The sequence below is a fragment of the Natator depressus genome, chromosome 8, assembly GCF_965152275.1.
Source record: "Natator depressus isolate rNatDep1 chromosome 8, rNatDep2.hap1, whole genome shotgun sequence".
Lineage (NCBI taxonomy): Eukaryota > Metazoa > Chordata > Testudines > Cheloniidae > Natator > Natator depressus.
Window position 1 is genome coordinate 44,466,497 of NC_134241.1, and position 23,729 is coordinate 44,490,225.

General features: G+C 45.4%; 1 long non-coding RNA gene across 1 annotated transcript in view; it reads left to right on the forward strand.

The window, feature by feature from the left end:
* Window positions 1–1,094: 1,094 nt before the first annotated feature.
* The window catches only part of LOC141992823 (uncharacterized), a 58,045-nt gene continuing 35,410 nt past the window's right edge, over window positions 1,095–23,729 (forward strand). Inside the window, exon 1 of the long non-coding RNA XR_012640661.1 lies at window positions 1,095–1,129. This is a non-coding gene — a long non-coding RNA (uncharacterized LOC141992823). The remainder of the gene's footprint in view (window positions 1,130–23,729) is intronic.

A 23,729-nucleotide genomic window follows, 5' to 3' on the forward strand; every position in this document is an offset into this window, starting at 1 on the left:
CACTGAGAAGTGTGCACTGCACTCTGCAAACCTAGAGTCACATACATCTGCACTCAACACAGTAAAAGCTTTACAGCCGAGATAACCGTATAAGGGCTGCTAAAGCATAAGAGAGATGGAGCATCCAGCTCTCTGTCAGAAGTAGGTCCCATCTGTCCAGGAGGGGGCAGTATTGCAGACACAAGTTGTTGTGTTTTGCTTCTTTAATGACTGCCCATATTCCCCCATTACTACTTTGGCAAATTGGGAGCTCAATTTCCCAACAGCCCTATCCAACCTATGTAATGGGAAGTCTATGGTTAATCTCCATTTTGGCTCTGTCTTAAATTATTTATGGCTGCACATAGAGATAATTTTGAGAGCATCCGGTCACTATGTAAACTAGGTTTCTAGGAGGAAATTCCCCAGAAGTCTTCTTTCACTAGAGAAGGCCAAAATAAGTTTGATCTTCTTGTTGATTGGTAGAAAAAGAGGGATTTGAATATGGCTGTTTTCCATCTCTCCCAGAAGTAACTATTTAAACACGAGTCAAACCGTTAAACATTTTGGTTCAGGTCTAATTCAGGTTCATCAGTATTTTCTAACTCTCCGGTTCAGTGTCGGTTCAGACACTAACTTAGAATGATGGTTTGGTAACTAGTTCAACCATTTGTAACCTGTTTGAACTGATTCAGATACATTTCTTGCAGATTAATGTCACATACTCTTATCCTTGCATTGTAACTCCTAGCAAAAGAATACAAATACAAATATTTCTTTCACTGGAGAAATTTTTTTTATTTATATGCACTAGTACAATGTCCTCCAGAACTCTGTCAGTCATATTTGACTGCTATGGTAACAAAATGAATTTCAGCCCACAAAAATCCCATTTCTGTGCTGACATACCTAGCAGGAAGAGCAAACACAATGTTAGCCAATTGATATAGTTCAGGTCTCATTATTTTTTGCTGCTCCCAGTAGTGAAGAATATTTTCACTTTTACTGAAATAAGGCTCATCAACAAAATAACATAGGAAGGGACTAACATGTTTTTTGACCTTGCTTCAATCAAAATTTGTCTCTGGCGTCTTGGACTTCTCAGATGCTTTGAAGAGGCTGTTATCTGACTGTCCAGACTGAAAAATCGGTAAGTTCAACATTTGGAATATCAGACTGTAGTAATTCCCAATTAGCCCATGTTTGAGTTAGATGAATTTTACTTTTTTATTTGTCCTCATATGAGAGAAGCCTTTTGTACCTGGGGGTCAAGGTAATTACAGGATCAAAATGTATCATTGTCCAATAACATTTTCTTACAGTTCTTCACTGAGGCCACAGTGTTTCAATAAAAGGTGAAGACGACTCCTTTGACGTGTAGAGTTGGCCATTTAGCCAGGCTCTGTAAAAATCATCCAGAGTAAATTGTCCTGATTGAAGTGCCTTTGTTGTTAATATAGAAGGCATTAGTGCCTCCATAATATTTTTAATGGCCTTCCATTTCTCATCGCTCATATAAATGTCTTGGGTTGAAGAAATTATTTTATTTTTAAATCATAACCCCGCAAGTATCCTTAAGTTCTAAGTTGCCATCTGTCAAGGTTCCTTCTCCACTCTGAACTCTAGGGTACAGATGTGGGGACCTGCATTAAAGACCCCCTAAGCTTATTCTTACCAGCTTAGGTTAAAAATTTCCTCAAGGTACAAACTTTGCCTTGTCCTTGAACCCTATGCTGCCACCACCAAGCGTATTAAACAAAGAACAGGGAAAGAGCGCACTTGGAGACGTCTTCCCCCAAAATATCCCCCCAAGTCCTACACCCTCTTTCCTGGGAAAGGATTGATAAAAATCCTCACCAATTTGCATAGGTGAACACAGACCCAAACCCTTGGATCTTAAGAACAATGAAAAAGCAATCAGGTTCTTAAAAGAAGAATTTTAATTAAAGAAAAAGTAAAAGAATCACCTCTGTAAAATCAGGATGGTAAATACCTTACAGGGTAATCAGATTCAAAACATAGAGAATCCCTCTAGGCAAAACTGTAAGTTACAAAAAGACACAAAAACAGGAATATACATTCCATTCAGCACAGCTATTTTACCAGCCATTAAAAAAAGGGAAATCTAACGCACTTCTAGCTAGATTACTTACCAACTTTTTACAGGAGTTCTGAAGAGCATTCCTGTCTGTTCCCGGCAAAAGCATCCCACAGACAGACAGACCCTTTGTCGTCCCCCCCCCCACCAGCTTTGAAAGTATCTTGTCTTCTCATTGGTCATTTTGGTCAGGTGCCAGCGAGGTTATCTTAGCTTCTTAACCCTTTACAGGTAAAGGGTTTTTCCTCTGGCCAGGAGGGATTTTATAGTTCTGTATACAGAAAGGTGGTTACCCTTCCCTTTATATTTATGACACGCCCCCCAAATCACAGATAGGATGGAACACTGCCTGTGATTTCTTCCTGGAGCTCTAGGAGAAAACAGAGTTAGTAAGACACATGCACCTCTAAATATACTACCAGTGTATAAAGACTAACAATATTTTCCACATCTCAAGGACGATTTTCACCAGTTGATTCTGGAAAACTTTCACGGGAGAGTGCATCAGCCACTTTGTTAGAAGCTCCTGAGATGTGTTGTATGTCGAAATCAAAATCTTGGAGAGCTAAACTCCACCGAATAAGTTTTTTGTTATTTCCCGTGGCAGTATGAAGCCACTGTAGTGCAGCATGGTCGGTTTGCAGGTGGAAACGCTGTTCCCAAATGTATGGGCGTAGCTTTTCCAGAGCATAGACAATAGCATAACATTCTTTTTCACTGACTGCCCAGTTGCTTACCCTCTCAGACAGCTTCTTGCGGAGAAACACTACAGGATGGAATTCTCGATCCGGTCCTTCCTGCATTAAAACTACTCCCACACCATGCTCGGATGCATCTGTGGTTAGTAGGAATAGTTTGTCAAAGTCTGGGGCCCTTAGCACAGGGTCAGACATGAGTGTCGCTTTAAGCTGGTTAAAGGCCTTCTGACACTCTTTGGTCCACTGAACGGCATTTGGCTGTTTCTTTTTGGTTAGGTCTGTCAGTGGGGCAGCGATTTGGATGTATTGCGATACAAATTGCCTGTAATAACCGGCCAAGCCTAAGAAGGATTGAACCTGTTTCTTTGACTTTGGGACAGGCCACTTTTGGATAGCATCCACTTTGGCCTGTAGGGGGTTGATAGTTCCTTGACCCACCTGGTGTCCAAGGAAAGTCACTCTGTTGAGGCCTATTTGATACTTCTTAGCCTTAACAGTTAATCCTGCCTCCCTTATGCGCTCAAAGACTTTTTGTAGATGTTCCAGGTGTTCTGCCCAGGAATCCGAAAATATGGCCACATCATCAAGGTAGGCGACTGCATATTCTCCTAATCCCACTAGGAGACCATCTACAAGTCTTTGGAAGGTGGCGGGTGCATTCCGCAGCCCGAAAGGGAGTACATTAAATTCATACAGCCCGACATGTGTGGTGAAGGCTGATCTTTCCTTGGCAGATTCATCTAGCGGTACCTGCCAGTACCCCTTGGTTAAGTCCAAGGTAGAGATGAACTGGGCCCGTCCCAGTTTCTCCAATAGTTCATCTGTGCATGGCATTGGATAGTTGTCTGGGCGAGTTACAGCATTTAGCTTATGGCAGACCATGCAAAAACGTATCTCCCCATCTGGTTTGGGAACTAGAACCACTGGAAATGCCCATGCACTGCCAGAGGGGCGGATTACACCCATCTGTAACATATCCTGGATCTCCCGTTCTATAGCAGTTTTAGCTTGAGGAGACACCCGGTAAGGTTGGACTTTAATTGGGTGAGCATTACCTGTGTCAATGGAGTGGTATGCCCGTTCAGTCAGTCTTGGGGTGGCTAAGAATGTCGCTGCATAGCTAGTGCACAGCTCCTTGATGTGCTGTCGCTGCATACGCCCAAGGGTCATGGAGAGGTTCACCTCTTCCATACCATCAGCACTTTTCCCTTCGTAGTAGACACCTTCAGGCCACTCAGTGTCATCTCCTCCCTGGCCTGTAAACTGACAAACCTTTAATTCTCTGGAATAAAAGGGCTTTAGAGAATTAATATGGTACACCTTAGGCTTTCGGTTGGAGGTGGGGAATGCTATGAGATAATTAACAGCTCCCAGGTGCTCTTGGACCGTGAATGGCTCTTCCCACAACGCTTCCATTTTATGGGCCTGGAGCACCTTTAAGACCATGACCTGGTCCCCTACTCTGAAGGAACACTCTCTGGCATGTTTATCATACCAGGCTTTTTGCTCTTTTTGAGCATCCTGTAGGTTTTCTTTAGCAAGGGCTAAAGAGGTTCGGAGGGTGTTTTGTAGGTTGGTTACAAAGTCCAGAATGTTAGTTCCTGGAGAAGGTGTAAACCCCTCCCATTGCTGCTTCACCAACTGTAACGGCCCCTTAACCTCGTGGCCATATACAAGTTCAAATAGTGAAAACCCTAAACTGGGATGTGGTACAGCTCTGTAGGCAAGGAGCAACTGCTGCAACACTAGGTCCCAATCATTGGAGTGCTCATTTACAAATTTACGTATAATGGCCCCCAAAGTTCCATTAAACTTCTCCACCATGCCATTTGTTTGATGGTGGTAAGGGGTGGCAACCAAGTGATTTACCCCATGAGCTTTCCAAAGGCTTTCCATAGTTCCTGCCAGGAAATTAGTTGCTGCATCTGTGAGAATGTCGGAGGGCCAACCTACCCTGGCAAAAATGTCTGTTAGTGCCTGGCACATGGTTTTAGCCCTGGTGTTGCTTAGAGCTACTGCTTCCAGCCATCGGGTGGCAAAATCCATGAAAGTCAGTATGTACTGCTTTCCTCTGGGTGTCTTTTTCAGAAAAGGACCCAGAATATCCACAGCTACTCGCTGAAATGGAACCTCAATGATGGGGAGTGGCTGTAGAGGGGCTTTGACCTGGTCTTGGGGTTTTCCCACTCTTTGGCGCACCTCACAAGACCGGACATAGGTAGAAACATCCTTGCCCATTCCCTCCCAGTGGAATGACTTTCCCAAATGGTCTTTGGTTCTGTTCACCCCAGCATGGCCACTAGGATGATCGTGGGCTAAACTTATTAGCTTTACCTGGTACTGAGTTGGAACTACCAACTGTCTCTGAGGATGCCAGTCTTCCTGGTGTCCACCAGAAAGAGTTTTCTTGTATAAAAGTCCTCTTTCTGCAACAAACCTGGATCGATTAGAAGAGCTGAGAGGCGGTGGGTTGCTCTGTGCCGCCATCCAAGCTCTCTGGAGGCTTTCATCTGCTTCCTGTTCGGTCTGGAACTGTTCCCTTGATGCTGGAAACATCAGTTCCTCATTGGATTGTGGATCTGGGCTTGGTCCCTCTGGAAGCGATGTAGGGAATGGGGCTGTTTCCATTGACTGTGAACCGCTTTCCGCTGGTGCACTACATTGGGGTTCAGGCTCCGGCTGAGCCTCTTGTGTAGGGTTATCTGCTGCTGTCAGTGCAGGTTCGGTGGGGCCCTCTGGTGTTGGGGCTGCAAGCACTGGATTCAGTGCTGGCACTGGTTCTGGTGCTGGTTGTTCCGCCAGTTCTGGTTGTGGGACTGGCTCTGTCTGGGTCTCTGGGACTGGATCCACTACTGCTGTTGCTGACGTTGGCATGGGGTCTGGTTCCATTACCTCTGACTGGGTCCCGGTAGAAGTTTCCGGAACAGAGCTAGGCATGATAGCTTGCTTAGCCTGGCTGTGGGTGACCATTCCCACCCTCTTGGCTAGCTTCACATGATTGGCCAAGTCTTCCCCCAACAGCATGGCAATGGGATAATCATCATAGACTGCAAAAGTCCACGTTCCTGACCAGCACTGGTACTGGACAGGCAACTTGGCTGTAGGCAAATTGAAAGAATTGGACTTGAAGGGTTGAATTGTTACTTGGATATCTGGGTCGATTAAACTGGGGTCCACTAAGGTAGCATGGATAGCCGACACTTGCGCTCTGGTGTCCCTCCACACGGTGATCTTCTTTCCGCCCACACTCACAGTTTCCCTCCACTCCGAGGGTATCTGGGAGGCATCTGGGCCTGAGGACCTCTGGTGTGATTCCAGTGCAATGAACTGTAATCTGTTGGGGTTCTTGGGGCAGTTGGTCTTTACATGCCCCGGCTCATTACATTTAAAACATCGTCCAGCTGACGGGTCACTGGGGCAAGGTGGGTTGCTGGAGAATGGTGTGGCAGGACGATAAGGTGTCTGGAGTGTTCCTTGGTGTGTAGTTGGGGTCTTGGGCTGTCCCCGGTAGTAGGGTTAGGTCGGAGGTTGTCCCTTCTGGTCTCTGCTCCAACTGTGACCAGGATTGTTCCTCTCTCCTCCCTCCACCCGTTTTGTTCCGGTTTGCCCCTTCTGATATTCACCCCAACTGCTACTATTTTTTTTCTTTTCTACCACCTCCACCCATTTGGCTCCAATCTCCCCCGCCTCGATTACAGTTGTGGGCTTCTCATCTAGGATGTATCTTTCTATTTCCTCAGGAACACCCTCTAAGAACTGCTCCATTTGCATTAGGAAGGGCAACTCTTCTGGAGATTTAACACTTGCTCCTGATATCCAGGCATCCCAATGTTTCACAATGTGGTAGGCATGTTGGGTAAATGACACGTCTGGTTTCCACCTTAGGGCTCTGAACCACCGATGGGAATGATTGGGTGTTAGCCCCATTCTGACTCTCGCCTTGGTTTTAAACAGTTCATACTTGTTCATGTGTTCCTTAGGCATTTCAGCCGCCACCTCTGCTGAGGGTCCACTGAGCTGTGGCCTCAGCTCTACCATGTATTGGTCTGTAGAGATGCTGTACCCAAGGCAGGCCCTTTCGAAGTTTTCTAAGAAGGCCTCGGTATCATCACCTGCCTTGTAGGTGGGGAACTTTCTGGGATGGGAAATGGTACCTGGAGAAGGATTGCTAGGGTTTGTTAGTATATTCTGTTGAGCCTTTGCCTTCTCCATCTCCAGTGCATGCTTCCTCTCTTTTTTCTTCTCCTCCAGTTCTTTTTCCCTTGCCTCCATAGCTCTCCTGTGGGCAGCCTCTAGGGCTTTTTCTGCCTCTTTCACTGCCTCCATTCTGGTTAAATCCAGTCTGTGTTTTGCCTTGGTTTCTGTCATCGTAGCCTCTCTGTTTTTAACTAACTTTACACCCAAGAGTTAGAAAGAAAACCACAAAGAACCTGGCTTGTAAAATTTGCTGTGCTGTAATGTGATACCTATGTTCTCTGATAGCTATTCTCAGCCTACAGAAAAATCCTTTAAAAAAACCTCACACCTTTGTCTCCAGGCAAATAGACAGAAAACCCCTCTAGCTGCTCTTAGCTAAAAAAAAAAAACAACTCTTCAGGTCTGTGAAAACCTTGTGAATTTCCCTGCAGGTAGAGAAAACTCCAGCTCACAAAAGGAAGATCCCTTTGTTATGCTTGCTGCTGTCCCCTTTTACAAAACCCTTTAAAAATCCTGTTGTGCTTCTGGTTGAAAATGATCTAAAAAAAAATCTCAAAGTGATCTCAAAATGATCCCACCGCTCTGCCACCATGTCAAGGTTCCTTCCCCACTCTGAACTCTAGGGTACAGATGTGGGGACCTGCATTAAAGACCCCCTAAGCTTATTCTTACCAGCTTAGGTTAAAAATTTCCTCAAGGTACAAACTTTGCCTTGTCCTTGAACCCTATGCTGCCACCACCAAGCGTATTAAACAAAGAACAGGGAAAGAGCGCACTTGGAGATGTCTTCCCCCAAAATATCCCCCCAAGTCCTACACCCTCTTTCCTGGGAAAGGATTGATAAAAATCCTCACCAATTTGCATAGGTGAACACAGACCCAGACCCTTGGATCTTAAGAACAATGAAAAAGCAATCAGGTTCTTAAAAGAAGAATTTTAATTAAAGAAAAAGTAAAAGAATCACCTCTGTAAAATCAGGATGGTAAATACCTTACAGGGTAATCAGATTCAAAATATAGAGAATCCCTCTAGGCAAAACTGTAAGTTACAAAAAGACACAAAAACAGGAATATACATTCCATTCAGCACAGCTATTTTACCAGCCATTAAAAAAAAGGGAAATCTAGTGCACTTCTAGCTAGACTACTTACTAACTTTTTACAGGAGTTCTGAAGAGCATTCCTGTCCGTTCTCGGCAAAAGCATCCCACAGACAGACAGACCCTTTGTCCCCCCCCCCACCAGCTTTGAAAGTATCTTGTCTTCTCATTGGTCATTTTGGTCAGGTGCCAGTGAGGTTTTCTTAGCTTCTTAACCCTTTACAGGTGAAAGGGTTTTTCCTCTGGCCAGGAGGGATTTTATAGTTCTGTATACAGAAAGGTGGTTACCCTTCCCTTTATATTTATGACACCATCTAATTGGACAATTTTGTATTCACTTTTTAAAATTAAGCTTTTTCATAATCACCATAACTGTTGGGTTCCTAAGCCTTTGGCAAACCAAACATGCTTTTCCAACTATATGGTTCACAGAGCATTCTTTCATAGCATCCACAACAGCAAGTTGCAAGGTATGAGCAGAATGGAGAACTCCTCACAAAGCAACACCATTAGCACCTGCCATGTTGAAATCTGTCTCTTCTGAAGCTGGTCTTGTGTAACATCTCCGGGAGTCTCTTTTCCACAAAAGTCCTCATTATTTTCCTTTTCTTTTTGACACTTATCTTCTTTTTCCTCTTCTTCTTGATCTGCAATCATGCAGTTGACAGATTTGACTATATTAGCCGCCTTATCAGAAGTTATGCTATAGATCTGTTTCAGAGAAATTCCATAACAGCTTATGACTTTGAGTATAATTGCCTTCAGGTGTTCAGTGGGTGTCTCTCAGTGATCTGCTTAATAAGAAGTGTGTGGAGGATAATTTTCCACGTGCAGTATACTGCATATTAAATACTAATATGGTTCTATCAAGATGAGTAGTACAATCAATTTTCAAAGACATAAGCTTGCCCTTGGCCTCCTGCTTAATTTCATGACATACTCTGGTTGCAACGGCAGAAATTTTGTCTTGAATATTTTCAGAAATTATTGACAGTTTATTGCAAAACCTTCAAGAAGAGGGTTAAGAATTTTTGGAAGCCTGAATCTTCCATTTACTGTTACTAATTCAAGGCAAGCAGTAAGTAAAGTAGACTCCTCAATCTTCACTTTTATTGTCTTGCTTTTCAGCACAGAATCTAGAGTACATTGCTTTGAGGACAGGTTCATTGTTTTTGCACTGAGGGTTTGGATTATCATAATTGTTATGTGAACTTGTCTCACTTGGGGATAGCTTCTCTTGAGTAAGGACAGTACACTCATCAGTGTGATGTCTTTGTATCTGTTGCTCTAAATTTGATGCAGGTATTTCTGTCATAACAGTCCTGCAATTATCAACTTTACAAGTAGAAATATTCTTGGCCTGGTCAAATGAGAAGAACTTCCTTGCAGGATTCTACCAGGGCATACAGGAGACCTACCAATCCCAGAACCCCTCTCTTCTCATCTCCTCCAGTGGCTTCCTGTGAAGCGTAGTCTCTGCTGTTCTCTCTGTAGGGTTGGAGCAGAGAGATCCTCCCTCAGCTCCTGCTCATTGAACCTGTTGTTTTGAACTGGTTACTGGTTTTGCTTTTAGTGTTTGCTTTCAGTTTGGGTTCAATGTGACTGAGGTTTTCGGTCCGGGTTCAGTTCCGGTTCACTTAGAAAATCTCTCTGACCCAGTTTTCAGGTTTGGGTTCAGTTTGAGTCCCTGGGTATTTTCTTAGTAAAATCTTCCATCACGCACCTTAAACCTAGATCAGTGTGTTCACGGTGTTAGGAAATTTTCATTTGCACCCTACAAAAGAGATCACGGAAACTCCACCAGAAAACTGGTGTGAGCCTGGAGTGTTAAGGTAGTTCATGTCTATTCATGCACATGCATTCAGTGGGCTACATATGGATTATGTGTACTAACAAAACCCAGCAGGGGGTTCTGATGAGGGCGTCTGTCACAGAGAGTCAAATCAAACAAAAGAGCAGGGCAAGTTATTCCTTAAGCACCTGTCTATAATGGGTGGAACCAAAAGTTGTGTTGTTATGGGGCACCTCAGTTTGGTAGTCAGGCCAGAGATCTCATGCACCCGGTAGTAAATCATCAGTAGAGTTAGTAAAAACTATAGATGATAATTTTCTAGCACAGAAGGTATTGTACCCAACATGAAGTAACTATTGTGGAGCTCATTATAATGGCTAAAGAGTAACTGATCACTGGAAGTTGGTGGTAGCCTACAGACCATGACCTGATTACGTTTAATATGGGCAGAGAACGGTCCTGACCAGTAATATATAAATCTAGTTCTTTAAAAGGGCTAATTTTCCAAAGCTGAGGAAAATTATGAATGAAATTCACCAGGAGGAAAAACGTAGACATAAAAATGTGAATGAAAATTGGGAGTCCTTTATGATTCCACAATCAAGAGAGGATGACTTTGGCCAACAGCCCATCCTGATTCAATGGCAAAGTAAAGGCAGCAATGAGAAATAAAAAAGAAATATAGAACAAATGGAAAAAAGGAGTCAATGTAAATTAGAAGTTATAAAGCATAGAAAATTGATATGAGAAGCTAAAGACATCAGGGAAAAATCCATGGAGGGCAGAACTAAGGACAATAAGGAGTTTTTCAGTATATTAGGAACAAAATAAATCCTAACAATAGTATAGGGCCATTATTGGCTGGAGATGGTAAAACTGTTAATAGTGAGCAAAAGGCAAAAGGGGCCAATAAATATTTCTGTTCTGAACTGATGGGCAGGATCCCCTGGGAGAATAACATGAGGGGGAAAGGAGTCCAGGAAAGCTGGCTGTATTTTAAAGAATCCTTATTCTGGTTACAGGGACAAACCATCCCGATGTGTAGAAAGAATAGTAAATATGGCAGGCGACCAGCTTGGCTTAACAGTGAAATCCTTGCTGATCTTAAACACAAAAAAGAAGCTTACAAGAAGTGGAAGATTGGACAAATGACCAGGGAAGAGTATAAAAATATTGCTCGGGCATGCAGGAGTGAAATCAGGAAGGCCAAATCACACTTGGAGTTGCAGCTAGCAAGAGATGTTAAGAGTAACAAGAAGGGTTTCTTCAGGTATGTTAGCAACAAGAAGAAAGTCAAGGAAAGTGTGGGCCCCTTACTGAACGAGGGAGGCAACCAAGTGACAGAGGATGTGGAAAAAGCTAATGTACTCAATGCTTCTTTTGCCTCTGTCTTCACAAACAAGGTGAGCTCCCAGACTACTGCACTGGGCAGCACAGCATGGGGAGGAGGTGACCAGCCCTCTGTGGAGAAAGAAGTGGTTCGGGACTATTTAGAAAAGCTGGACGAGCACAAGTCCATGGGGCCGGATGCGCTGCATCCGAGAGTGCTAAAGGAGTTGGTGGATGTGATTGCAGAGCCATTGGCCATTATCTCTGAAAACTCATGGCGATCAGGGGAGGTCCCGGATGACTGGAAAAAGGCTAATGTAGTGCCCATCTTTAAAAAAGGGAAGAAGGAGGATCCGGGGAACTACAGGCCAGTCAGCCTCACCTCAGTCCCTGGAAAAATCATGGAGCAGGTCCTCAAGAAATCAATTCTGAAGCACTCAGAGGAGAGGAAAGTGATCAGGAACAGTCAGCATGGATTCACCAAGGGCAAGTCATGCCTGACTAATCTACTTGCCTTCTATGACAAGATAACTGGCTCTGTGGATGAGGGGAAAGCAGTGGACATGTTGTTCCTTGACTTTAGCAAAGCTTTTGACACGGTCTCCCACAGTATTCTTGCCAGCAAGTTAAAGAAGTGTGGGCTGGATGAATGGACTATAAGGTGGATAGAAAGCTGGCTAGATTGTCGGGCTCAACGGGTAGTGATCAATGGCTCCATGTCTAGTTGGCAGCCGGTATCAAGTGGAGTGCCCCAATGGTCAGTCCTGGGACCGGTTTTGTTCAATATCTTCATTAATGATCTGGAGGATGGCATGGACTGCACCCACAGCGAGTTTGCAGATGACACTAAACTGGGAGGAGAGGTAGATACACTGGAGGATAGGGATAGGATACAGAGGGACCTAGAAAAATTAGAGGATTGGGCTAAAAGAAATCTGATGAAGTTCAACAAGGACAAGTGCAGAGTCCTGCACTTAGGATGGAAGAATCCAATGCACTGCCACAGACTAGGGACCGAATTGCTAGGCAGCAGTTCTGCAGAAAAGGACCTAGGGGTTACAGTGGAGAAGAAGCTGGATAGGAGTCAACCGTGTGCCGTTGTTGCCAAGAAGGCCAATGGCATTTGGGGCTGTATAAGTAGGGGCATTGCCAGCAGATCAAGGGACGTGATCGTTCCCCTCTATTTGACATTGGTGAGGCCTCATTTGGGGTACTGTGTCCAGTTTTGGGCCCCACACTACAAGAAGGATGTGGAAAAATTGGAAAGAGTCCAGTGGAGGGCAACAAAAATTATTAGGGGACTGGAACACATGACTTATGAGGAGAGGCTGAGGGAACTGGGATTGTTTAGTCTGCGGAAGAGAAGAATGAGGGGGGGATTTGATAGCTGCTTTCAACTACCTGAAAGGGGGTTCCAAAGAGGATGGATCTAGACTGTTCTCAGTGGTAGCAGATGACAGAACGAGGAGTAAAGGTCTCAAGTTGCAGTGGGGGAGGTTTAGGTTGGATATTAGGAAAAACTTTTTCACTAGAAGGGTGATGAAACACTGGAATGCGTTACCTAGGGAGGTGGTGGAATCTCCTTCCTTTGAAGTTTTTAAGGTCAGGCTTGACAAATCCCTGGCTGGGATGATTTAGTTGGGGATTGGTCCTGCTTTGAGCAGGGGGTTGGACTAGATGACCTCCTGAGGTCCCTTCCAACCCTGATATTCTATGATTCTATGATTCTCTCGTATATTCTATTTTCAGTCACTACATTCACATATAAGGATAAATTAGAAATCAAAATGGACAAGCAAGCTTAACTCTGACCCATAAATGCATACCAACAACTACATCGCATCAAGACCTTGAGGTACGTGTTGCCAAATACCATTCATATGATGCACCTTCTCTTTTCTCAGGGCAATCCCTCTAAAGAGGCACCACTTGTTCCTTACTTTATCATTTATTCTGATTTCTCTCCTGGCTTGGCTTCTAGTACACATATTTGGAAATCCCATAAACTTGTATGTTGATAAAGTGGCTTAGTGGTAAATGGATCTCTTCCCAGAAGGATGCATTTTTAAATACAAGTCAGACACACAAAGATGGACTACAAGCCATCAGGAATAGCATCCCCGATACCATCACGGCAAACCTGTTGGCTGAACTTTGTGACTTTGTCCTCACCCACAACTATTTCAGATTTGGGGACAATTTATACCTTCAAGTCAGCAGGACTGCTATGGGTACCAGCATGGCCCCTCAGTATGCCAAGATTTTTATGGCTGACTTAGAACAACGCTTCCTCAGCTCTCATTCCCTTACATCCCTACTCTACTTGCGCTACATTGATGGCATCTTCATCACCTGGACCCATTGGAAGGAGGCCCTTGAGGAATTCTACCAGGATTTCAACGATTTTCACCCTACCATCAACCTCAGCCTGGACCAGTCCACACAAGAGGTTCACTTCCTAGACACTACAGTACTAATAAGTGATCGTCACATAAACACCATCCTATACTGGAAACCTACTGACCGCTATACTTACCTACATGCTTCCAGCTTCCATCCAGACCACATCACATGATCCATTGTCTACAGCCAAGCTCTAAGATACAACCGCATTTACTCCAATCCCTCCAACAGAGACAAACGTCTACAGAGTCTCTATCAAGCGTTCTTAAAACTGCAATACCCACCTGGTGAAGTGAAGAAACAGATTGACAGAGCCAGAAGGGTACCGAGAAGTCACCTACTACAAGACAGGCCCAACAAAGAAAGTAACAGAACGCCACTAGCCATCACCTACAGTCCCCAACTAAAACCTCTCCAGCGCATCATCAAGGATCTATAACCTATCGTGAAGGATGATCCCTCACTCTCACAGATCTTGGGAGACAGGCCAGTCCTTGCCTACAGACAGCCCCCCAACCTGAAGCAAATACTCACCAGCAACTACACACCACACAACAAAAACACCAACCCAGGAACCAAACCCCGCTACAAACCCCGGTGCCAACTCTGTCCCCATATCTATTCAAGGGACACCATCATAGGACCTAACCACATCAACCATACCATCAAGGGCTCATTCACCTGCACATCTACCAGTGTGATATGTGGCAAATTGCTGGCATGATTATGATGGGTCTCGCGCTTCCTCTTCTTGTGGGGGGTTCAGGGCACAGTTTTCTGCCCCTGAACTAGGATATCTACTGTCCCACTAGTAACCCAGAGAAGGGTAGTGGAGAGGGAGGGACCCAGGCCCGCCCTCTACTCCGGGTCCCAGCCCAGGGGCCCTAGGGAGAGTGGCAACCCACTTGAACTAGTGCTTCCTTCCCCTGGGCTACTTCCCGCTCCTGCTCTTCAGCTTGTGGGGCTTCCTGCCCTCTCTCTGCACAAGCCGGGTGTCTCTTTACCTAGGGTCTTGGTCGTCTAGCCAGCCACGGCATGTCTCCAAACTCTCCTCTACTTCAAATCCTCCAAACTGCACTCTGCTCCAACTCTTTCAAACTGCTCTCTGCTCCAACTCCAAACCACTCTGTTCCAACTCCTTCCCCTGGCTGATTGAAGCAGGGGGTTTTTACCAGGTGACTGACTTCAGGTGTTCTAATTGGCTTCAGGTGCTTTTAATTAATCTATAGAAACACCGGGACCATACGCTGCCATGCTTTGTTATGGTCCCGGTGTTTGTAGACCTGAGGTTGAAAAGGATCCTAAAGGGAGCAGGAAAGAATCCCCTAATTATCCTTCATGTGAGAACAAATGATATGGCTACATTCTCGCTAGAAAGTATTAAGGGAGACTATGCTAGGCTGGGGGAGATGCTTAAGGAAATCGAGGCTCAGGTGATCTTTAGTGGGATTCTGCCTGTTCCTAGAGAAGGGTAACAAAGGTGTGACAAGATTATGACTATTAACAGATGGCTTAGGCAGTGGTGCTATAAGAAGGGCTTTGGGATCTTTGGCCACTGGGAGGCATTCATGGACAAAGGACAGTTCTCTCGGGATGGACTTCATCTGAGTAGGGAAAGAAATAGACTTCTAGGATGGAGGCTGGCACAACTGATTAAAAGAGCTTTAAATTAGGAATTTGGGGGAGATGGTTGGGAGATGTCCAGGTAATCTCCACACCAGATTTTAGCATTGAGAGGGAAGAAAACGAAGTAAGAAAGGATACAGCCGTGGGTAGGAGAATGTGTATAAGAAGGAAGGGCAGTGTGGATACCAGATGCCCGAGAATGCAGTGGGGGGCCTCCAGGCACCAACCACTCCACCCCAGAGGACTGCCCAAGCAACAGAAAGCTGGCATTCAATAAGTTTTGAAGTGCAGTGTGGGCTTGTCCTTCCCTCCTCCCCTCCTCCACCACCCCACCCAGTGCTTCCCTCCTCCCCCACCCCTCCCGGGCTACCTTGGCAGTTATCCCCCCATTTGTGTGACTAATTAATAAAGAATGCATGAATTTGAAACAATAATGACTTTATTGCCTCTGCAAGCGGTGATCAAAGGGGGGAGGGGAGGGTGGTTGGCTTACAGAAAAGTAGAGTGAACCAAGGGGGCGGGTTTTCATCAAGGAGAAACAAACAGAACTGTCACACCGTAGCCTGGCCAGTCATGAAACTGGTTTTCAAAGCTTCTCTGATGCGCAGCACGCCCTGCTGTGCTCTTCTAATTGCCCTGGTGTCTGGCTGCACGTAACCAGCAGCCAGGTGATTTGCCTCAACCTCCCATGCTGCCATAAACGTCTCCCCCTTACTCTCACAGAGATTGTGGAGCACACAGCAAGCAGTAATAACGATGGGAATATTGGTTTCACTGAGGTCTAACCGAGTCAGTAAACTGCGCCAGCGCTTTTTTAAACGCCCAAATGCACATTCTACCACCATTCTGCACTTGCTCAGCCTATAGTCGAACAGCTCCTGACTACTGTCCAGGATGCCTGTGTATGGCTTCATGAGCCAGGGCATTAAGGGGTAGCCTGGGTCCCCAAGGATAACTATAGGCATTTCAACATACCCAACAGTTATTTTCTGGTCTGGAAAGTAAGTCCCTTGCTGCAGCTGTTTCCACAGACTAGAGTTCCTAAAGATGCGAGCGTCATGTACCTTTCTCGGCCATCCCACGTTGATGTTGGTGAAACGTCCCTTGTGATCCACCAGTGCTTGCAGCACCACTGAAAAGTGCCCCTTTCGGTTTATGTACTGGCTGTCTTGGTGGTCCGGTCCCAAGATAGGGATATGCATTCCATCTATCACCCCACCACATTCAGGGAATCCCATTGCAGCAAAGCCATCCACTATGACCTGCACATTTCCCAGAGTCACTACCCTTGATAGCAGCAGCTCAATGATCGCGTTGGCTACTTGGATCACAGCAGCCCCCACAGTAGATTTGCCCGCTCCAAATTGATTCCCAACTGACCGGTAGCTGTCTGGCATTGCAAGCTTCCAGAGGGCTATCGCCACTCGCTTGTGAACTGTGAGGGATGCTCTCATATTGGTATTCTTGCACTTCAGGGCAGGGGAAAGCAAATCACAAAGTTCCATGAAAGTGCCCTTATGCATGCAAAAGTTTTGCAGCCATTGGGAATCATCCCAGACCTGCAACACTATGCGGTCCCACCAGTCTATGCTAGTTTCGCGGGCCCAGAATCGGCATTCCACGGTATGAGCCTGCCCCATTGCCACCAGGATGGCCAAATTCCTGGGGCCTGTACTTTGAGAGAAGTCTGTGTCCACTCTCCTCACCGCGCTGCCATTGCCTACTCGCCTGCTTTTGCAGGTTCTGGTTCTGCATATACTGCTGGATAGTGTGCGTGGTGTTTAGAACGGTCATGACTGTCGCGGTGATTTGAGCGGGCTCCAAGCTTGCCGTGACATGGCTTGAGCAGAAGAGCAGAGTGGCAGCGGAAGTGGCAGGTGGATGATGATGCTGACAGCAGTATGGCGCCCGCACGGAAAAAGGCATGGAACAATTCAGCTGTTGCTTTCATGGAGGGAGGAGCAAGGGGTAGGCTGACAGCAGACAGTGCAGTACGACTGCTAGCTATCATCTCCTGTGTGATGGCGGTGCTGCTGGCTGGGAGAGCAGCCTAAGGCAGAATGGCCCCTTCAAGGATTGAACTCACGACCCTGGGTTTAGCAGGCCAATGCTCAAATCACTGAGCTATCCCTTTTCCAATATTCCAGGCAGGACTGAATCTCCATTAGACAAAGATTAAAGAAGAGAATGACCTGAGTCACTCCCATTTATGTCCAGGCACCCCTGACAGACCTCACTGAGGTCTGCCAGGAGCTCCCATGTCTGCTCAGGTGCCCCTGACAGACCTCACTGAGATCTTCCAGGAGCACCCATGTCTGCCCACGTACCCCGACCGACCTCATCGAGACCGGCCAAGAGCACCCAGGAGACGACGAGGATGGCTACCAGTCGTAATGCACCATCTGCTGCCACAAGACAATGAGCTGCTGCTGTGTAGCGATGCAGTCCCGCGTCTGCCAGCACCCAGGAGACGTACGGTGATGGTGAGCTGAACGGGCTCCATGCTTGCCATGGTATGGTGTCTGCACAGGTAACCCAGGAAAAAAGGTGCAAAACAATTGTCTGCCATTGCTTTCATGGGGGTGAGGGTGGGCTGACGACATGTACGCAGAACCACCTGCGACAATGTTTTTTGCTCCATCAGGCATTGGGATCTCAAGTCAGAATTCCAATGGGTGGCGGAGACTGCTGGAACTGTGGGATAGCTACCCACAGTGCAACGCTCCTGAAGTTCACGCTAGCCTCGGTACTGTGGACGCACTCCGCCGACTTAATGGTCTTAATGGACTTAAGTGGAGACACACACAATTGACTGTATAAAATCGCTTTCTAAAAAATCGACTTCTAGAAATTCGATCTAATTTCGTAGTGTAGACATACCCTAAGGTGCCACAAGGACTCCTCGTTATTTTTGCTGATACAGACTAACACGGCTACCACTCTGAAATCTTTTCACATGGACTCAAGGTTTTCTTCATAGAAACAATAAATCCAGTTAGTTAGTGGTGAACCTGTGAATTCTGCTCTTATCTCAAAGTTTGTATATGGGTGTCATTTATGGCAGAAGGAGAATTAGCAAAGAAAAAGGAGGAGAGGTTTCCATGATTCTGTTCCCTTCAACTTTTTAATGGTAATTAAAATAAGTAACTATAAGAAGCACTCAGCCTCAGCACCTCACCCCCTGGATACGCTGCACAATGAGCATGCACTGCTCAAATTGATAGAAACATAGCTGTGTCCACAGAGAAGATAGCAGGATGCGAACCTTCCCAGTCAAGAATAGATGATGTAGGGCCTGATCCAAAGACCACTGATGTCAATGCAAAGACTGCCATTCACTTAGATGGGTTAAGTGACCACTGGATTTAGAAAGGGGTTCGAGCAGATTATGGAGCAAAGACATGAGGTATCTGAAGGGAAAAGCTCAGACTTGCAGATGGAAGCAGGATTGAGGAATTCTGAGGGGAGACTGGGTGAGGAAAGTGGTGGGTGGAAGCATGTGACTAAAAGAACCAGGCAGAGGAAAAGACAGGCTAGTGAAGGGGAAATAGAGCTCAAGAACAGGTTTGCAGAGTTGGAAAATGAAGAAGGGGCTCAGCAGGTAGTCACTGAAGGTGGAAGGGCAAGGAAGAAGAGAAGAGCGGCTAGTCCTATAGGAAAAGGGAAAGAGTCAGTGGAGACTACACCAAATATGAGCCCCAGGAGGATACAGGATGGGTTGAAGAGGATTACAAGGGAGAATAGGAATGGAAAGAACTTGCAGCCAGATGGAACAGGGGACAGACTGGAGAATAGCACCATCACCAGGAAAAGGCAGGTCTATGTGATCGGGGACTCTTTACTGAGAAGAATAGATGGGCCTGTAACCAGAGCTGATCCAGAGAATAGAAGGGTATGCTGTCTTCCAGGTGCTAAGATACGGGATGTAGACCTGAGGTTGAAAAGGATCCTAAAGGGAGCAGGAAAGAATCCCCTAATTATCCTTCATGTGAGAACAAATGATATGGCTACATTCTCGCTAGAAAGTATTAAGGGAGACTATGCTAGGCTGGGGAAGATGCTTAAGGAAATCGAGGCTCAGGTGATCTTTAGTGGGATTCTGCCTGTTCCTAGAGAAGGGCAACAAAGGTGTGACAAGATTATGACTATTAACAGATGGCTTAGGCAGTGGTGCTATAAGAAGGGCTTTGGGATCTTTGGCCACTGGGAGGCATTCATGGACAAAGGACAGTTCTCTCGGGATGGACTTCATCTGAGTAGGGAAGGAAATAGACTTCTAGGATGGAGGCTGGCACAACTGATTAAAAGAGCTTTAAACTAGGAATTTGGGGGAGATGGTTGGGAGATGTCCAGGTAATCTCCACACCGGATTTTAGCATTGAGAGGGAAGAAAACGAAGTAAGCAAGGATACAGCCATGGGTAGGAGAATGGACATAAAGAGGAAGGGCAGTGTGGATACCAGTCTAATAGGTTATACTGGCTGTAGAATGACCGTGCCTAATAGGGTACAGAATGTGAGCGAGGCCAAACAGCAAAAATTAAGATGTTTGTACACCAATGCGAGAAGCCTAGGTAACAAAATGGAGGAACTAGAGCTACTGGTGCAGGAAGTGAAACCAGATATTATAGGGATAACAGAAACATGGTGGAATAGTAGTCATGACTAGACTACAGGTATTGATGGGTATGTGCTGTTTAGGAAAGACTGAAATAAAGGCAAAGGTGGTGGAGTAGCATTGTATATCAGTGATGAGGTAGAATGTAGAGAAATAAGAAGCGATGGAATGGATAAGACAGAGTCCATCTGGGCAAAAATTACATTGGGGAAGAAAACTATTAGAGCCTCCCCTGGGATAGTGCTTGGGGTGTGCTATAGACCTCCGGGATCTAATTTGGATATGGGATAGAGCCCTTTTTAATGTTTTTAATAAAGTAAATACTAGTGGAAACTGTGTGATCATGGGAGACTTTAACTTCCCAGATATGACTGGAGCACGAGTGCTAGTAATAATAATAGGGCTCAGATTTTCTTAGATGCGATAGCTGAAGGATTCCTTCACCAAGTAGTTGCTGAACCGACTAGAGGGGATGCCATTTTAGATTTGGTTTTGGTGAGTAGTGAGGACCTCATAGAAGAAATGGTTGTAGGGGATAATCTTGGTTCAAGTGATCATGAGCTAATTCAGTTCAAACTGAATGGAAGGATTAACAAAAATAAATCTGCAACTAGGGTTTTTGATTTCAAAAGGGCTGACTTTCAAAAATTAAGGAAATTAATTAGGGAAGTGGATTGGACTGAAGAACTTATGGATCTAAAGGCAGAGGTAGATCATGCCAAACCAACCTGATCTCCTTCTTTGAGAAAGTAACAGATTTTTTAGACAAAGAAAACACAGTGGATCTAATTTACCTAGATTTCAGTAAGGTGTTTGATACCGTGCCACAGGGGGAATTATTAGTTAAATTGGAAAAGATGGGGATCAATATGAAAATTGAAAGGTGGATAAGGAATTGGTTAACAGGGAGACTACAGCGGGTCTTACTGAAAGGTGAACTGTCAGGCTGGAGGGAGGTTACCAGTGGAGTTCCTCAAGGATCAGTTTTGGGACCAATCTTATTTAATCTTTTTATTACTGACCTCGGCACAAAAAGTGGGAGTGTGCTAATAAAGTTTGCAGATGATACAAAGCTGGGAGGTATTGCCAATTTAGAGAAGGACTGGGATATCATACAGGAGGATCTGGATGACCTTGTAAACTGGAGTAATAGTAATAGGATGAAATTTAATAGTGAGAAGTGTAAGGTTATACATTTAGGGATTAATAACAAGAATTTTAGTTATAAGCTGGGGACGCATCAATTAGAAGTAATGGAGGAGGAGAAGGACCTTGGAGTATTGGTTGATCATAGGATGACTATGAGCCGCCAATGTGATATGGCCATAAAAAAAGCTAATGCGGTCTTGGGATGCATCAGGCAGGGTATTTCCAGTAGCGATAAGGAGGTTTTAGTACCGTTATACAAGGCACTGGTGAGACCTCACCTGGAATACTGTGTGCAGTTCTGGTCTCCCATGTTTAAGAAGGATGAATTCAAACTGGAATAGGTACAGAGAAGGGCTACTAGGATGATCCGAGGAATGGAAAACTTGTCTTATGAAAGGAGACTCAAGGAGCTTGGCTTGTTTAGCCTAACTAAAGGAAGGTTGAGGGGAGATATGATTGCTCTCTATAAATATATCAGAGGGATAAATACTGGAGAGGGAGAGGAATTATTTAAGCTCAGTACCAATGTGGACACAAGAACAAATGGATATAAACTGGTCATTGGGAAGTTTAGACTTGAAATTAGACAAAGGTTTCTAACCATCAGAGGAGTGAAGTTTTGGAATAGCCTTCCAACGAAGCAGTGGGGGCAAAAGATCTATCTGGCTTTAAGATTAAACTCTATAAGTTTATGGAGGAGATGGTATGATGGGATAACATGATTTTGGTGATTAATTGATCTTTAAATATTCATGGTAAATAGGCCTAATGGCCTGTGATGGGATGGGATCTGAGTTACTACAGAAAATTCTTTCCTGGGTATCTGGCTGGTGAATCTTGCCCATATGCTCATGCTTTAGCTGATCGCCATATTTGGGGTCGGGAAGGAATTTTCCTCCAGGGCAGATTGGAAGAGGCCCTGGAGGTTTTTCGCCTTCCTCTGTAGCATGGGGCACGGGTCAATTGCTGGAGGATTCTCTGCTCCTTGAAGTCTTTAAACCACGATTTGAGGACTTCAATAGCTCAGACATAGGTGAGAGGTTTTTCGCAGGAGTGGGTGGGTGAGATTCTGTGGCCTGCGTTGTGCAGGAGGTTGGACTAAATGATCATAATGGTCCCTCCTGACCTTAGTATCTATGAATCTATGAGATCCTCTATTCTGACCCCCTGCATAACATATGCATAATAAATTCCTGTTTCTAATCCTGTCACTGTGGTTGAACTAGAGCATACGTTTCAGAAAAACATTCAGCCTTGATTTCTCCTTCTACATAATTTACTAAAAGTGGCATGAGAAAGAGACAGCAGGGCCAGAGGCAGGTCATGCCCCAAACCTAAAGCAAATCAAAAATCCTTGTGCAATGACTGTGAACTGTGCACACTTCCTTGGTAGAGAATAACCTAGGAAACTCAACCAGCTCAACTCTGAAAGTGCACAATGTTTATGTCCCTTGGGTTAAGAGCTGAAATGATCACTGGAAGTCTGTCTACATGGCAATCAATCAGGAGGTGTGAGTGCAGCTAGCGTACACATGCCCAAGCTAGCTCTGATCTCGACTTAGCTAGATCAAAACTAGCTCGAGTAGCCACAGCAGTGAAGCCCCGGCAGCAGGGAGAGTGGCACGGGCTGGTCTCCTGCCCAGAACCCTGGTTACATACCTGAGCAGCTAGCTACCGCCCATGCTGCTGCAGCTCACTGCTGTTATTACTTGATCCAGCTTTGTCCAACTGGAGGAACCATCAATCACACATATGAAAAAATCCAAAGCTAGGTCAGGTAGATAAGCTACATAAGCTGCAATACACCTCCTGATTGCAGCATAGAGTAGCCATACCCTGAGAGAAGATAGTAACTCATGTTCTCTGCCCTGTGCTGATGGGTTGTTTTCTCCAGTCCCCTCCCACCCACCTTTGCTGTCTGTTCACCTCAGCTTCATTCCACACCCACCCTCTTAACATCCTCCCCTCCCATGCCCTGTCGTCCTCACCCCCTTCCCTTCAATGTCTCTTCACCCTTTGCTTTTCTTTCCATTTACTATGAACCCTCCAAACTTACTCCCCCCCACACCAAAAAAATTGGGGTGCTAATATGACATTTGCCGCCATCATGGTGTTTATTATCGGTGGTGGAAAATGAACAGCCAGATCACCCCCTGTTGTGTGAATAGCAAGGTGAAGGACACGATATTGGAAATGGAAATAGAGGAGTGGCGGAGTCCGTGATTTCTGAAGGGGTGCACAAATAAACAGTTCCTGGCGCAAGATTAAGAGAAATGAATGTGCTCCCTGTCTCTGGACTGCTAAAGGTCTCTGTTTACTGTTAGAGTTCATTGTAATGGAAGGAAATGGCCGCCACTAATGGGCACAAACTGCGTAGACATTGGTTTGATGTGCAGTACACCGTGTGCCAGACAGAGTGCAGGAACTGAAAGAAAACCAGTTCTATCCCAGAGTCTGCCATCCAGACCACTCCAGTGGCATTATTTTAAGACGTTGGTTACGTGCCAGATTTGATTTACTAGCTCATACTTTCTGAGGGCACTTGACGAAAGACAGCAAACAGGGCAAAACCCACAACATAAACCTCCCCCGAGTTTCTGCCCAGGGCAGAGAGTACAGGGGAGGGATGAAGTGGGGGAAAGGGGTGGCAAAGCAGTTATTGGGACCAGTGCGGTATTTAGAAGAGGTAAAAGAGGAAACAATGAAGTGGCTTATTGATCAACAGTTCCCAGATAAAAGTTC